Below are 16,250 nucleotides of genomic sequence, written 5' to 3'. Positions count from 1 at the left end.
CTGCACCTCCTCCAATAAAAAGACTAAACAGCATAGCTCTCTCCCTGCATAAGAATTGAGTGTTGCTCCTTTTGTTTTCTGCATTCTTATTGTATTTAGTGCCTTTTATTATAATTTAACTTTACATTAAGAGTATGTATCACTTGTCTTTTCAATAAGAGTGTTTCATCAAGGCAGTGATCGTACTGTTATACTTCTTGGTGTCCAACCAAGATGTTAATATCTGTAATTTACGTTCTTTAAAGAATACTATAAAAGGAGCCTGCAGGTTCAATTACCCCTTCACTAATAATTTTGATACTGCACGTAAAGAATTAGTATTTTCTTATCCAAAAACCACACTTGTCTGCCGTCCCCTCAGCTATTTCTGCCTCAAATACTATTTTCTCCATGTGATTATGGAGACCAATTTCCACTGTAAATTGTTCTATTTCAGGAGCGCCCCCTATTGGGCAAGCAGCTGTTAGGTTAGATATGCTCTGAAATTTAAGCAAAGTAATTTCTCAATACCAAAGTTTCGGTCTACAGGAGAAGGCAGGATGCTTAAAGCAATGACATTATACCAGTGTAAATTAGTAGTGGGTTTTTTCCCCCTTTTAGTCCCACTATACCCCCATGGCTCTAGATGACATTTTATTTTTATTTTTAAAGATTATATTTATTTACTTTTAGATAGAGGGGAAGACAGTGAGAAAGAAAGGGAAGGAGAGAGATGTGGATATGGGAGAGAAACATCGATTGTTTGCCTCTCACATGTCCCCAACCAGGAACCTGGCAGGCAATCAAGGCATGAGCTCTGACCAGGAATCGAACTGGCAACCTTTCAGTTTGCAGGATGACTCTGAACCCACTGAGTACACTAGTAATGGCATGATGATTTTTTAAATAGAACACTGTTCAAATAGTATCTTTGAAACATATGGATTCCTATCCTTGTTTAATTTTCTGGGCTTCAAAATTTGACTCAAATAAAGCCAGGATTCCATTCTTACACTGCACTTTTAGTCCCCAAAGAACGTGTAGTCAATTAAGCTGTACTTCTAAGAGTGCTGATACTCATTAACATTATTAATTATTTTAAACATATCAGTGGTCTGATTTCCTCTGGGAAAAGTGTGTATTGCTTTGAGTGTTTTTCATATTCATATTTTCATGTTTTGAATAGAAAGGTCTACTATAAAAACCTTTCCTAGGGCCATATACCTCAGCTCTGTTGATGGAATGAGGATTTGGGGTTTTATTTATTTTTTAGAGATTTTACTTTATTTTTAGAGAGAGGGCAGGGGAGGAAAAGAGAGAGTGAGAGACACATTGATTAGTTCCCTCTTGTATGTACCCAGACTGGGCCCGGAATCTGCAACTCAGGCATGTGCCCTGACAGGGAATGGAACTGGTGACCCTTTGCTTTGCAGAACAATGCCCAACCCACTAAGCCATGTTGGTCAGGGCAACTTTGGCTTTTAGATACAGTTTTGTGGCTTCATAAATCACTTGGGACCCAGCATTTAGATATGGTTCCCCTTTTTAAAAGAAGTTATTTTAATGTAACTGAGTGTAGAAATGTTCAATGACTAGAACTAGATTAAACCAGAAAATAAGATTTTCCATTGCCAACAGCAAACATTCACACAGTGCTTCGTTTCACCCCTGTGTTGCTAGTAAGAAAACAAGCACAGAGAAGTTAACGTGGTTGAACCTAGGTCACCCAACTATAAATGGTAGAGCCACAATTCAAACCCCAAGGCATCACAGACACAAATTTATTTCTCTTAAAAACTATGCGGGAAAAGAATGTATCTGTGAAATAAGTTACTGAAATTAAGATAACTTCACAATCTGGCATGTACTATACAAAATATTTGGGGTATCAGTATTGCCTGCCTCACCCTTTGAGCAGAGACTTTATTTGGATATACCCGTTGACTGTGCTAGTTGTTAAGTTTCTAGTACCTTACTGTAACTAGAAGCGAAGTTGAATCATTTTATGACTCCTACTTCTCCACACTCAACATCTAATTAGCACAAGCCTTCCCACTTCTCACTCTAATGCTCTAATTCAGATCTTAGGGTATGCAGTGTTTTATAGATAATTTGCTTTTTGACATCTGATTTCTGTATTTGCTTATTATATTAGTTTAGGAGATTATGGTAATCACAGTAACTTGTTATTCATTTTCCCTTCTATAAGGGAATGTTTAAAGTATTATATTACAGTTATAATAACATCTAGCCACTAAAAAAGATTGAGGTGGATAAATATGTGCCTGCCAAGACTCTACTGCCAGTGCTACCTCCTCCACCTTCACTATTAACAGCAAACATTTATATGGCATTTGGTTTGAGTTAGGCAATATTCTAAGTACTTCATGTATATTAACTTATTTAATCTATAGGCTATCTCTGAAAGAATATACAAGAAACTGGTCACTGTGCTTCCTCTGGAAAAGGAATCTAGGGCAACTGGAGTCTGGCCTAGAAACTTAGTTTTCACTGTATCCTTTTATATTGGTTTGAAATGAATATTGTTATATTTAATATTAAAATAATTTGAATGTGCCTGGCTAGTGTGGCTCAGTTGGTTGGAACGTTGTCCCACAACCAAAAGGTTGTGGGTTCAATTCCAGACCTGGGACCTGCTATCCCAGGTCTCGGTACTTGCGATCGATCCCCAGTCTGTGCTTGTACGGAGGCAATCAATTGACGCTTCTCTGTTGCATCGGTGTTTCTCTCCCTCTTTCTCCCTTCCTTTCTCTCTAAAAGCAATGTAAAAAAAAATTGACTTCCACGTAAGGATGAGAAAAATTATTTGCATGTAAAAACCACTTCATTAATATTAACATAATGTGGAAATAAACACAGACTACAAGTAAGTAGAAGAGCGGCATGCCTTCATGTGCACTACGGCCACAAGTTTTCTAATAGAAATGTGGCTGACACTGAACAGCACAGCTCAATCTCCCTTCAAGAAAGGACCCACTGCCCCGGTTATCTGACAGCTTCCAACTAGGCATGCAGCTGGGGTCGTTTCTCTTTTCCTTGCTCTCTGTTATGACTAAGTGAGGTAGTGGAACAAGGGCCAGACTACTTCTGCCCAATATGGACTTCTCTGACCTTTGCTCCTGAACTCCTCACTGGGGTGAGGGTGACTCTGTCAGGTCTGCCTCTGCCTAAGCCTGTGTTTTACTGATTTTTTTCAGAAGATTTCCTCCCCAATAACCATTTCCATTCCTAATTCAGTCTCAGTTCTTGCTTCCCAAACAACTGGGCCAGCATGTACATCCATGAGGATGTAGAGGAAGAAAAAGGGGTTCTCCTCTACCCTCTTAGGATGTCTGGCTGGGCCTAAGACTGAAGCTGACGTTAGAGGAACAGAAGAAAAGAATACAGCTTTGTTGTGAGTATATGGGGCCTTCATAAGACAATGCAGGCTTGGAGAAGTGACCAGAGTGAAAGCTTTTATACCTTTTAGACAAAACAAAACGAAACAAAAACCAAAGACTGTTTTTTGTGAAGAAATGACAAGACAAAGGAGTTTGGGACAGGGGCTGTAAATTGTAGGGGTGGGTGGGTGATAAGGAGACTTGGGGGAAGGGAGTGGACAGAACTTGTGGCAGATGAGGGTTGTGTTAGTGTTGATTTTCAGTCTCTGGTGATAAGGATGTTCTCTTGTTGGTACAGGGAAGTCACCTGTATCCTCATAGGAAATGTTATGGCATGTTTTTAGGTAGAAAAGAATGGGTCAGAGAGCTCTTCCTGCATCTGCTGTTTCTCAAGTGCCTTCATCTTAAAATAATAATACATATGCCTAAGTGGTATGTTTTGGTGAGGCATGTCTTGAACTCCTTCAAAGATAAGAATGGGACTGGAAGAAAATGTATGTGATTCCTCCCTTCTCTTAAAATGTTATTTTATCTTTTTTTTGCAATTATTATTTTAATCATGCATCCATATAGTTTAAATGCATGCATGTAATTTAACTGCATATACATAACGAATCAACCAGTTCCCAAGACTTGCTAAGATCAGCAGAAGTCTCTAGTCCTTCATTTTTCTTTGCTCAGAGAGCTACATTTTCAATACTTTAAGTTGAGTGTTCATTTTAGCCTCCATATTGCTAATTAACATGCTTGTGTTGCTGCTTCCTGATTTTACATGGTAGACTTTGTTGTCTTTCTACTAGGAAAGATAAGGATTTAGCTCTCTTCTCTTTTCCTAGTTCTAATGTGCATGAGCACCCTCCAAATCTCCCAATATTTTAAATATCATTGTATCATAAATTGGTTAGACCATATTTAATATTCATATTATTATTTTTCTTATAGCCATTTCATATTATTATGACTAAGAAAATCACATTCATAACACAATCATGTAGAAAAGTATAATTACTTTTCCTTTATTGTATCATTTCTTTTTTTATGCCATTTTCTGTTTTTCCTGAAGTTGATTTTCCTTATTTCTTTTTCTTTGTTAAAAAATTGGTAGCATTTCTGTGCTTTTGGGAAGTCAGTATAGAATGACGGTTACAAGAAGTCTCTGGACTCAGATTGCCTGGGTTTCAGCCCCAGTGCTAGTTCTTATTAGCTGTGTGACTTTGAGCAAGCCAGTTATTTGGCTTTGCCTTCTTTTTCTATAAAATAGGGACAATACATAATATCCATTGTGTAATGTTCATCTTCAAAGTGTTAAAAGAGTGTCTGCCCACATTGTAAGCAGAGAAGAAATGTTGCCTATCATCAACCACTAATTCAACCCCAAAGACTGTCAATTTGCCTGAGTCTATTAATATGTTATCTCATGGCAGGGAGTCTGTCAATTTCACCTTGTGGGAACTGTCTCCAAGATTCTCCAACCTGCCGCACACAGGAGTGTTCACCCTCTCCACTGAGGATGGACAGGGCCAACTCCTATTCAAAATTTTCTTTTATCTTTATCTTCCCTTGCTCCTTGTTTTGACCTGTCTTCTGGACTCCATCTCTCCCCTTTTGTTAGTTTATGCCTGTATTTTAATGAACTATACCTATAACTTCCTAAGAAGGAGTTTTTTGGAAAGCAATTTTTAAAAAATATTTTATTTATTTATTTTTAGAGAGAAGGGAAGGAAGGGAGAAAGAGAGGGAGAGAAACATCAATATGTAGTTGCCTCCCACATGCCCCCCACTGGGGACCTGGCCTGCAACCCAGGCATGTGCCCCGACTGGGGAATCAAAGCGGCAACCTTTTGGTTCGCAGGCTGGTGCTCAAACCAAGAGCCACACAAGCCAGGGCGAAAGCAATTTTTTAAAAGAAATTTCATGCCTAAAAATGTATGTGTTTTATTTATCCTTATACTAATTAATTGTTTGGGTAGATACAGAATTCAAAAATAAAAATTTTTTCTTTTTTCCAGAATTGAGAAGGCATTCTTTCATTGTCTTGTTTTCAGTATTGCTGTTGAGAGGTCTAAAGCTGTTTTAATTCATGACCCCTAAATATGAGCTGGTCCCTCCCTCCCTGCTTCTTTAGAACATATAGGTCCTTCTCTTTGACCTACAAAGAGAGGTATTCTGAAACTTCATGGTGATGTGCTTAACTTAAAAAAAAAAAAAAAGTGGGTTCCTTACTTCTCTGGAATATAACTCAATTTATGAACCATTCTGCTCTTTGCTTTTTTTTTTTCTTTTTAATAAGATCTCAGCATATCAGCTGTCCTTGATGGAAGATCTGTCTCACAAAGCACAGTCTGCAGAGATGGCAATGTACTCGAAGGGCAATCTCATCATGAGACATTCATGTATTACTTTAAATAATACAAACATATAAATATATAATTTAAATTATATATTTAGTAAAAAACCACAAATTCTATATGCTAAATATGTGTAGATATTTATGTATTAATTATACCTCAGCAAAGCTGTCAAAAAATTTAGGGGTTTTGGGCTGACTTAGGTCAGATTCAATTTCGTTGTCACTGTTCCTGTCTTCAGTGTGACTGACAGAGCCTGCATAAGGACCATAAGTGCCTACTCAGCCTTTTTTGTTATTGCTTTCTTTGTATTTGGGTTACAGTAGTCCCTTCTTCCCTGTAGTTTTATTTTTCATGGTTTCAGTTATCTGTCATTAACTTCAGTCCAAAAAATTAAATGGAAAATTCTACAAATAATCCACTCTTAAGTTTTAAATTGTGTAGCTGTTTTCAGGAGCTGTGATGAAATCAGTGTCCTGCTCTCACCCGACCATCCCTTTGTCCAGCATCTCCTCACTGTAAAAGCTACCAGACAATACTGGTCACTTAGTAGCCATCTGGGTTATCAGATCGGCTGTTGCAGTATATGCTTGTGTTCAAGTAACCCTTATATTTCTTTTTTTGTTTTTGCCTCACTTAATTTATTTATTTTAAAGATTTTATTTATTTACTTTTAGAGCGAGGAGAAGGGAGGGAGAAAGAGGGAGACAAACATCAATGTGTGGTTACCTCTTGAGCGCCCTCTACTGGGGAATCAAACCGGCGACCATTTGGTTCACAGGCTGGCACTGGATCCACTGAGCCACTGCAGCCAGGGCTATTTTTATTTATTTTTAAGTATATTTCATTGATTATGCTATTACACTTTTCCCTTTTTATCCTCCCCTTTGTCCCCCAGCACCCAGCACCCCTCCACTTTCCAGCATCCCTCCCCCCGTATAGTTCATGTCCATGGGTAGTGATATAAGTTCTTTGGCTTCTCCATTTCCTATACTATTAACATCCCCCTGTGTATTTTGTACCTATCATTTATGCTTCTCTTTTTTTAAGATTTTATTTATTATTTTCAGAGAGAGGGGAAGGTAGGGAGAAAGAGGAGAGAAACATCAACTGGCTGTCTCATGTATACCCTCGATCAGGGACCTGGCCTGCAACCTAGGCATGTACCATGACTGGGAATTGAACCAGTGGCATTTCAGTTCACAGGCTGGAGCTCAATCTACTGAGTCACACCAGCCAGGGCCATTTATGCTTCTTATTCCCTGCACCTTTCCCCCCATTCTCCCCTTTCCCCCTCCCAGCTAATAACCCTCCAAATGATCTCTACATCTATGATTCTGTTCCTGTTCTGGTTACTTTGTTTTTTCTTTTAGATTCCATTGTAAAAAACCCTTATTATTTTTTTTTATTGTTGTTCAATTACAGTTGTCTGCATTTTCTCCCCACCCGCCCTTATTTTTTTTTTTTAATGATAGCTCCAAAACGCAATAGCAGTGATGCTGGCAATTCAGACATTCCAGAGAAACTGAACGTGTTTCTTTTAGGTCAAAGGTAGAAAGTTCTTGACATAATACGGAAAGAAGAAAAAATCATGTGCTAAGATTCATGCTAACAATGAATCTTCTATTTGTGAATTGTGAACAAGGAAAAAGAAATCCATACTAGTTTTACGATTGCATCTCAAACTAAAAAATTCCTGGCCACACTAAGTGATAAATTCTGAGTTAAGATGGAACAGGCATTAAATTTGTGAATAAAAGACTATGAGCAGAAAATGTTTTTTGATTGACAGTAACATGTTATGGGGGAAAGCACAGGGTTTAAAAGAAGATTTCAACATGGGATCCCCTGAAACAAGTGACACCAAGCCATTTACTGCAAGTAAGGGATGGTTAAACAGTTTCAGGAACAGGCACAAGAAGAGTGACTATAGTACAATAAGACATTTGAGAGAGAGACATCATAACTTTTTATTACAGTGTATTGTCATAATTGTTCTATTTTATTATTACTTATGGTTGTTCATCTCTTACTGTTTCTAATTTATAAAAATAAACTTTATTCTTGGTATGTATGCTAGGAAAAACAGTACATATTAGGGTTCGGTACCATCTGTGGTTTCAGGCATCCACGGAGGGTCTTGGAAGTATCCACTGTGAATAAGTGGGGACTGAGATATGCTCAGTCTGCATTTTAATAAAAATGAATGTTTTGAAATAATTTGTCTATTTGGTTACATTCACCTATCAAGGCACACATAAACTGCAGAAAATTTCAATAAACTGAGATTATTGCTACTAATCTGATGGACTACCTAGCATAATAAGGTAGGTAACAATGTCAACCTAAGTATTAAATATCAGTATAGCTCCTTCTAGAAATAAAAATGTAAATAAAATTCTAGTATTTTCTCCCAATATTCTATTGGATTGTTTTACACAGATTCGGGACCAAACACCACATTGAAGACACTAGAATATGCCATTATTTCATCATATAATTACTGTGGGCTCCTCCCAAAGTACAATACCCTGATATGTGCATGTTATTATCATGCTTCCTCTTACCTTTCTAGTACTATTATTATATGTTTTCTCTCAGACCTATATACTTGATATATTTGCAATTTATAAAGCCTTTGTTTTGTTTTTGAGTGTAATTAACACATGTATTGAATCTAATGGTACATAAGGCATTATGTTAGTGTGGTAGTGTTTTGTTTTTTTTTAACTTTAAGATACATTAAAATCACTTGGAGATTTTTCAAAATGCAGATTCTAATTCATTATGTCTGGGATGTGACCTGTGATTCTGCATTTCTAACAAGCTCCCAGGTGATGGCAGTAATATTGGTCTATGGAACACCCTTTGCGTTCCATGGCTGGGACATAAAATGTGCACAATCTGGTCTCACCCTTAAAGGATTTATACTATAGTCTGGAATGACCATGGATCTGAGTAATTAAACACCCCAGATTCATGTAAGTTGATACAGCTCTCCTTTTTCACTGTTTGTATAGTCCTATTCTACTCAAGGTCAATGAATTTTATTTACCCTCTTGGACGGTATGCCCTTCCTAAGGACTTTATCCTTTACGAATGGATAAAGGATAAAGCAATCATTCCATTGCTTTAAAACATGTTAATGTCTATTAATGTCTAATTCCTTTCAGAAATTATATTGAAATTTGTACCAGGTGAGTAAAAGTTGGTTAATTGGTCATAGTGAATTTTTCAAAAGGTTATATATTATCAGATGGCACAAACCAAAAACTGTCTCCAGTAGGAGAAATTCTAAGGACTGGGAAAATGATGGAAAATAGCTTATGAAATAGTTCTAGGAGCTGGGACAAATCTGCTGTGCAGTTCCATGTTTAAATATTTAGGGGCTATATACGTAGTTAGCCCCATAAAGAAAACATTTTCTGATTGAGCAGGACTATGGGCCTGATATACAAAGAACAAAGACTGTCAGAAAAGGGCTCTGTTAACCTCAAAATGGACTCATGAAAGGATTAATCATCAGTGATAAATGTTCATGGTCCCCAAAGAGCTGAATGTGTTGGGCTATTTTGAGCAAATTCCATCCATCACTGTTGACTCATAATAGCTACCCATTCATTATGTTGACTGGAGAACTGTCCCCGATGAGGTCAGTGCTATGATTTGCTTGGCTTCAAATCAACATAGTGGTCATCACATCTTTGCTACCTGCTAGCATCCTTCCCATCACCATAATTAGCAATATACAAGCACGCACACTCACCTCTTCATTCTACAGAGGAAAAGAGGGTTGCAGAGTCGTGGTTCTTTCTCTCTAGGTTTGCCTGACAAATTTAACTGAGTGATTATAAAGTAGGCTTTCAACTCTAATCAATTATTGAACATTACTTGAGTACTGACTTTGTAAAAGCACTCACTTAGGCCCCCTGGGGAATACAAAGATGCATAAGACCTGTTTCCCATCTTCATAGGGCTCACATTCCAGTTGTTCTTATAATACATAGCTTTTTGAAAAATTCACAATGAGCGATTGATCAAGTTTTCTTCACCTTTGTGTTTTCCTGTGTAGGCAAGTGACTGGCAAACAGTAGGTGACCAAAATGGATAATGAAGAATGGTAATTAAATGAAGATACTAAGTGACAGTTTTAGGCAATACTGAAGAACTTTCACAAGACATAATATAGCTAATTTCAAAATGAACTGTGCAGACAATGATACAGGATATGTTTCTCAAACTGGGTCCACAAGTTTGCTTCATGAATATCTTTTTATTTTATAGATATATGACAGCCATACAGTTGAGGAATTCATATCTGGTTTCATCCTTATATGTATTTAGCCAACATATAATTAAAGTGATTTAAAGTATATTAGGGATCCTCAGATGAATTATTTCTTTAATAAAAAATTAGTCAATGCCATGTATGGATCTCATTTGGATTCTCTTTCAAATAAACTGAAAAATATATTTTAAGATTTTATTTATTTATTTTTAGGGAGAGGAGGAGGGAGAAAGAGGGAGAGGAACATCCATGTGAGAAAGAAACATCAATCAGTTGCCTCTTGTATGTGCCCCAATTAGGGAGCAAACCTGCAGTCTGTAACTCAGGTATGTGCCCTGATCAGGGATTGAATCAGTGAACTTTTGCTTTGTACCACAATGCCCAACCAGCTGAGACACACTGGTTAGGGCTGCAAAATATTTTAAAAATCATGATAGAATAGAGGAAATCTAAATAATTACCAGATATTTGATGATTTTAAGATTGTTATTTTTTAAGGTGTGACTAATTTCTCTTTTAAAGAGTGTTTCTTATCTTTCAAAAATATATACTGAAATAGCTAAGAAAACAAGATGATAAAATGGCTGAGAATTGCCTTGAAGTAATCCAGGGGTGGATTGCTGGTATGTGACATAGAGACTGTGGTGTACAAAACAGTGGCTCCCCAAAGAAGTCCATGTGCTAATCTGCAGAAATTAAGGCAAAGGATGGAATTAAGGTTGCTAAACAGTTGACTTTAAAATCAGGAGATTATTCTGGATTAACCATGGGGACCCCATGTAATGACAAGGGTCCTTATGTGAAGAAGAGGAAGGCAGAGGCAGGATCAGTGTGATGTAAGATGGGGAAGACTTGACTGGTCATTGCTAGCTCAAAGGTGGAAGAGAACCACAAACCACTAAGTTATTTCCACTTACTGCACCCATCCTTTGTAGTATTATTGTCATGTATTTTAAACCTAGATATGCTATAATCTCCAAAATACAGTATTATAATGTTTGCCTAAAATAATCTGTTGTCTTTTTCAAAAGACCATTTTCAGTGTTCTTCATTTCTTCTTATGGAACTAACTTTCTATCTGGCGTCACTGCCCTACAGTATGAAAATTCTCCTTTAGCATTTCTTGTAGGACAGCTGTACTTGTAATGAACTCTCCCAGTTAAGTTCTGTTTTGTTGTTTGCTATTTCTAATTCTCCAAATATATGCTGAGGACCAAATAACAGCAAGGCACTAAGTAATTATCTAATGTATTCTTTTTTATATTCTCACCTGAGGACACTTACTGATTTTAGAGAGAGGGGAAGGGAGAGAGAGAAGCATCCTTGTGAGAGAGAAACATTTATTGGTTGCCTCTTGCATGTGCCCCACTGGGGTGAACCCACAACCCAGGCATGTGCCCTGATTGGGAATCCAATAGGTGACCTTTTCCTTTGTGGGATGACATCCAACCAACTGAACCACACCAGCCAGGGCTATCTAATGTATCTTTTTTAAAAAAACTTATTTATTTATTTATTTTAGACAGAGGGGATGGGAGGGAGAAAGAGAGGGAGGGAAACATTACTGTGTGGTTGCTCCTCATGCACCCCCTGCTGGGGACCTGGCCCTCAACCCAGGCATGTGCCCTAACTGGGAATCAAACCGGTGACCCTTTGGTTCACAGGCCAGCACTCAATCCACTGAGCCACACCAGCCAAGGCTATCTACTGTATTCTTAATAAGGGAAGTAGTTGTTCTGAAACTGCTTCAAAATTCAATTTTCAAATACTTTGCTGTTTGTATAGACTGAACAATAGTTGTCAGCATCTAGTCAGTATCAATTAAAACTATTTAAAAGTCATCTAAGAAATGGAAGAAATTTAAGTAATTTCATGGAAAAGGAATGTAAGAGCGAAAAAATCCAAGTATTGAAGTTATTAACATTATCACTATCTTTATACTTAGACTGTGCTTTAGAATTACAGCAATTGTTTTAACAAATTATTTTCAAAAGAAAGCAATAAGTGGCTACTGGTTTAAGACTACAGAGACTTCCAGTCAGGAAGATGGCAGCATAGATAGGCACACTGTGCCTCCTCGCACAACCAAAAGAAGCACAACAACAATTTAAAAACAAAAAACAACCAGAACTTACACAAAATCAAACTGTATGGAAGTCCGACAACCAAGGAGATAAAGAAGAAACATTCATCCAGGCCGGTAGGAAGGGCGGAGACGGGCAGCCAGGGTGGAGAGGACTTGCGGCAAGGCAGCGGCTGGCGGACCCAGCGAGATGGCGGATTGTGGAATGGGGCAGGCCAGGCTGTAGCTAGCAGACCCCACAGTGAGGTGGCTGGCAGACCCTGTCGCCCCACATTCGTGCATAGATAAACCGGGAGGAACGGCGGGGGAGCAAAGCAGACCGAACAACCCAGGGCTCCAGTGCAGGGAAATAAAGCCTCAAACCTCTGATTGAAAACACCTGTGGGGGTTGAGGCAGCAGGAGGAACTCCCAGCCTCACAGGAGAGTTCATTGGAGAGACCCATAGCATCCTAGAACGTACACAAACCACCCACCCAGGAATCAGCACCAGAAGGGCCCAATTGGCTTGTGGGTAGCAGGAAAAGTGACTGAAAACTGTCAGAGAGTGGAGCAAGCGACATTGTTCCCTCTCGGACCCCTCCCCACATACAAGGTTACAAAGCAGTGATGTGGATTTCCCTGCCCTGGTGAACACCTAAGGCTCCGCCCCTTACTATGGAACAGGCGCACAGAGACAAAAAAAAAAACGGCCCAAATGAAAGAACAGATCAAAGCTCCAGAAAAAATACAGCTAAGCAGTGAAGAGATAGCTAACCTATCAGATGCACAGGTAATCAGGAAGCTCACAGAATTGGTTGAATTTGGTCACAAATTAGATGAAAAAATGAAGGCTATGCTAAGTGAAATAAAGAAAAATGTACAGGCAACCAACAGTGATGGGAGGGAAATGGACTCAAATCAACGGTGTGGACCAGAAGAAAGAAAGAAACGTACAACCAGAAAAGAATGAAGAAACAAGAATTCAAAAAAATAAGAAGAGGGTTAGGACATCTTTAAAATTCCAACATCCGAATCATAGGGGTACCAGAAGGAGAAGAAGAAGAGCAAGAAATTGAAAACTTATTTGAACAAATAATGAAGGAGAACTTCCCTCATCTGGCAAAGGAAATAGACTTCCAGGAAGTCCAGGAAGCTCAGAGAGTCCCAAAGAAGCTGGACCCAAGGAGGAACACACCAAGGCACATCATCATTACATTCCCCAAGATTAAAGAGAAGGAGAGAATCTTAGAGGCAGCAAGAGAAAAGGACACAGTTACCTACAAAGGAGTTCCCATAAGACTGTCAGCTGATTTTTCAAAATAGACCTTGCAGGCAAGAAGGGGCTGGAAAGAAGTATTCCAAGTCATGAAAGGCAAGGACCTACATCCAAGATTGCTGTATCCGGCAAAGCTTTCATTTAGAATGGAAGGGCAGATAAAGTGCTTCTCAGATAAGATCAAGTTAAAGGAGTTCATCATCACCAAGCCCTTATTATATGAAATGTTAAAGGGACTTATCTAAGAAAAAGAAGAAGATAAAAAATATGAACAGTAAAAATGACAGCAAACTCACAGTTATTAACAACCACACCTAAAACAAAAACAAAAGCAAACTAAGTCAACAACTAGAACAGGAACAGAACCACAGAAATGGAGATCACATGGAGTGTTATCAACAGGGGAGTGGGAGGGGGAGAGAGGGGGGAAAGGTACAGAGAATAAGTAGCATAAATGGAAGGTAGAAAATAGACAGGGGAAGGGTAAGAATAGTATAGGAAATGTAGAAGCCAAAGAACTTAGAAGTGTGACTCATGGACATGAACTATGCGGGGGGGGTGTGGGAGGGAAGGGGTGGGCAGGATGGAGTGGAGTGAAGGGGGGGAAATGGGACAACTGTAATAGCATAATCAATAAATATATTTAACAAAAGAGTCATGTCAATAAGTTAGTTGAAGTCCAACATTGAAGGATGCTAAGCCCCTGATTCTTGCCTTCAAAGTTGGAGGTGTAGATTTCGACACCTGTAACATTTAGGAATGTTTTCAGGTGTAGATATCAGAACACCCAGTGGCTTTGTCAATCATCATCTTTCATTATGTTAGGTAATCAACAATCTGGAGGTAGGTAGTTCCCAGGTTAGGGGTGGAGACTTAACAGCGTATTGAGGTACCAGTACGTTATGTCTTTTTGCTCTGCTGTTATGAGCACGTTGGCTTTCACTTGTTTTATTGTGCTGACACCAAGGCTCCTGCAATTTTGTTCTTTTTTCTCTAATTTTACTGTTGTTCAAGAACAGTTCTCTGCCTTTTCCCACCACCCCAGCCTAACCCCCAGCCCTCCACACCTCCCTCCCCTTTCCACCCCCCCCATTATTGTCCATGTGTCCTCTATAATTGTTCCTACAAACCCTTCATCCTTTTCCCCTGAAATTCCCTCCCCTCTCCCCTCTGGTCACTGTCAGCCTTTTCTCAAAGAAATTGTGGGCTCTGCAGTTTTAAGCATCAACCTCACCACTAACATTTCAAGCAGGAATGAAAAGGGACATGTTGGGGGAAAGGTTTTTTTTTCTTTTTTAGGAGGTGTTATGGATTGAGTTGTGTTGCCTTAAAATTACTGTGTTGACACTTTAACTGTTAACATGATTTTATTTGGAGATGGGGCTTTTAGGAAGTAATTAAGTTTAAATGAAATTATAAGAATGAGGTTATATGTGGAATCTAATGAACAAAATAAACAAACAAATAAAATAGACACAGACCCATAGATACAGAGAACAGACTGACAGCTGTAAGAGGGGAAGGGGTTGGAGGGCTGGGTGAAATAGGTGAAGGGATTAAGAAAAAAAACTCATAGACACAGACACCAGCATGGTGATTACCAGAGTGGAAGTTGGGTGGGGGCAGGTAGACGAGGGTAAAGGGAGGATAAATAGTGACAGACCTGACTTGGGTGGTGAACACACAATACAATACACAGATGATGTGTTATAGAACTGTACACCTAAAATCTATATACTTTTATTAACAAATGACACCCTAATGAATTCTATAAAAATCTTTAAAAAAGAAAATGGAAACAAAGCAAAAGCAAAGAAAACCTTCTGAAAGCAAAGGGGTCCTAATGTGATATAATTGCAAACCTTGTATAAAAAAGAGAGAGATCTCTCCCTTTCTCTCTCCATGTGAGAATACAGTGGAGAAGTGGCTGTCTGCAAGCTAACACCGAAATGCAGTCAGCCAATATCTGATCTTGGATTTCTAGCCTCTACAACTGTGAAAAAAGAAATTGCTGTTTAAGCCATCCAATATAAGGCATTTTGTTGTGGAAGCCCAAGATGACTAATGCATGAGGAAAAAGTTTGCTGGAAACCTCCTATTAAATTTTCCTTTATATCAAAATTTTTTCCTTATGTATTTTTTTATTTTGAGAGTACATTTATTAAGGCTGGGGATAATGAAACAAAATAAGGACTAAAGGTAGAAGAAGCAACAGGAGACAGCCAGGTGGGGATGCTCTGGATCTCCAGAAACATTACACAAGGAAGTGAGCCACGGTGGAGCTGCTGTTAGCTCACTGAAAAGTCAGAAAACAAGGGGGCCTTGGGGCCAGGCTCAGTGCAGTAAGCCTGGGACCAGCTGCTGCTGCCCAGTGCCCCCTGGCTAAAAGTCTCATGGAGACCCCTAAGAGTTTAGGAGAGAACAGTAAAGATGCATACCTGAGAGGGAAGAATTTCATGGACATGATCCAGAGAGAGCCACCTCCTTTACATTTAATTGCAAGAAAAATATTATAGCTAGATTCATGCAAAATTGGGAAACTATATGGCAAAATTCAGTGAGATCTCCATGATTTGCTTATCAGTCATGATGGATCATGTGTGGTTCAACACATTATCATCCCTAATAAAACTGGCGTTCTGTTAACAGGAAGGAGGGCAATAGCTGTTAGGCAAATGACCTTTGTGCCACAGAGCCTGGAACAGTATAGTTAGAGAACTATACAGAGAAATTACATCCAATTGATAAAATTGGGTATCTTAGGTATCTTAGGAATAAGAGGCACACAGATCCTGTGGAATTACAGAGAAGACAACATGGAGTAAATAAGACTGGTATGCTAGGGATTCTTGCTCATCTTCAAATGAACCTGTGAATTCCAACCATATGCAAATT

This window comes from Desmodus rotundus, chromosome 2, assembly GCF_022682495.2.
Source record: "Desmodus rotundus isolate HL8 chromosome 2, HLdesRot8A.1, whole genome shotgun sequence".
NCBI classification, from domain to species: domain Eukaryota; kingdom Metazoa; phylum Chordata; class Mammalia; order Chiroptera; family Phyllostomidae; genus Desmodus; species Desmodus rotundus.
Note: the sequence above shows the minus strand (reverse complement) of the source record.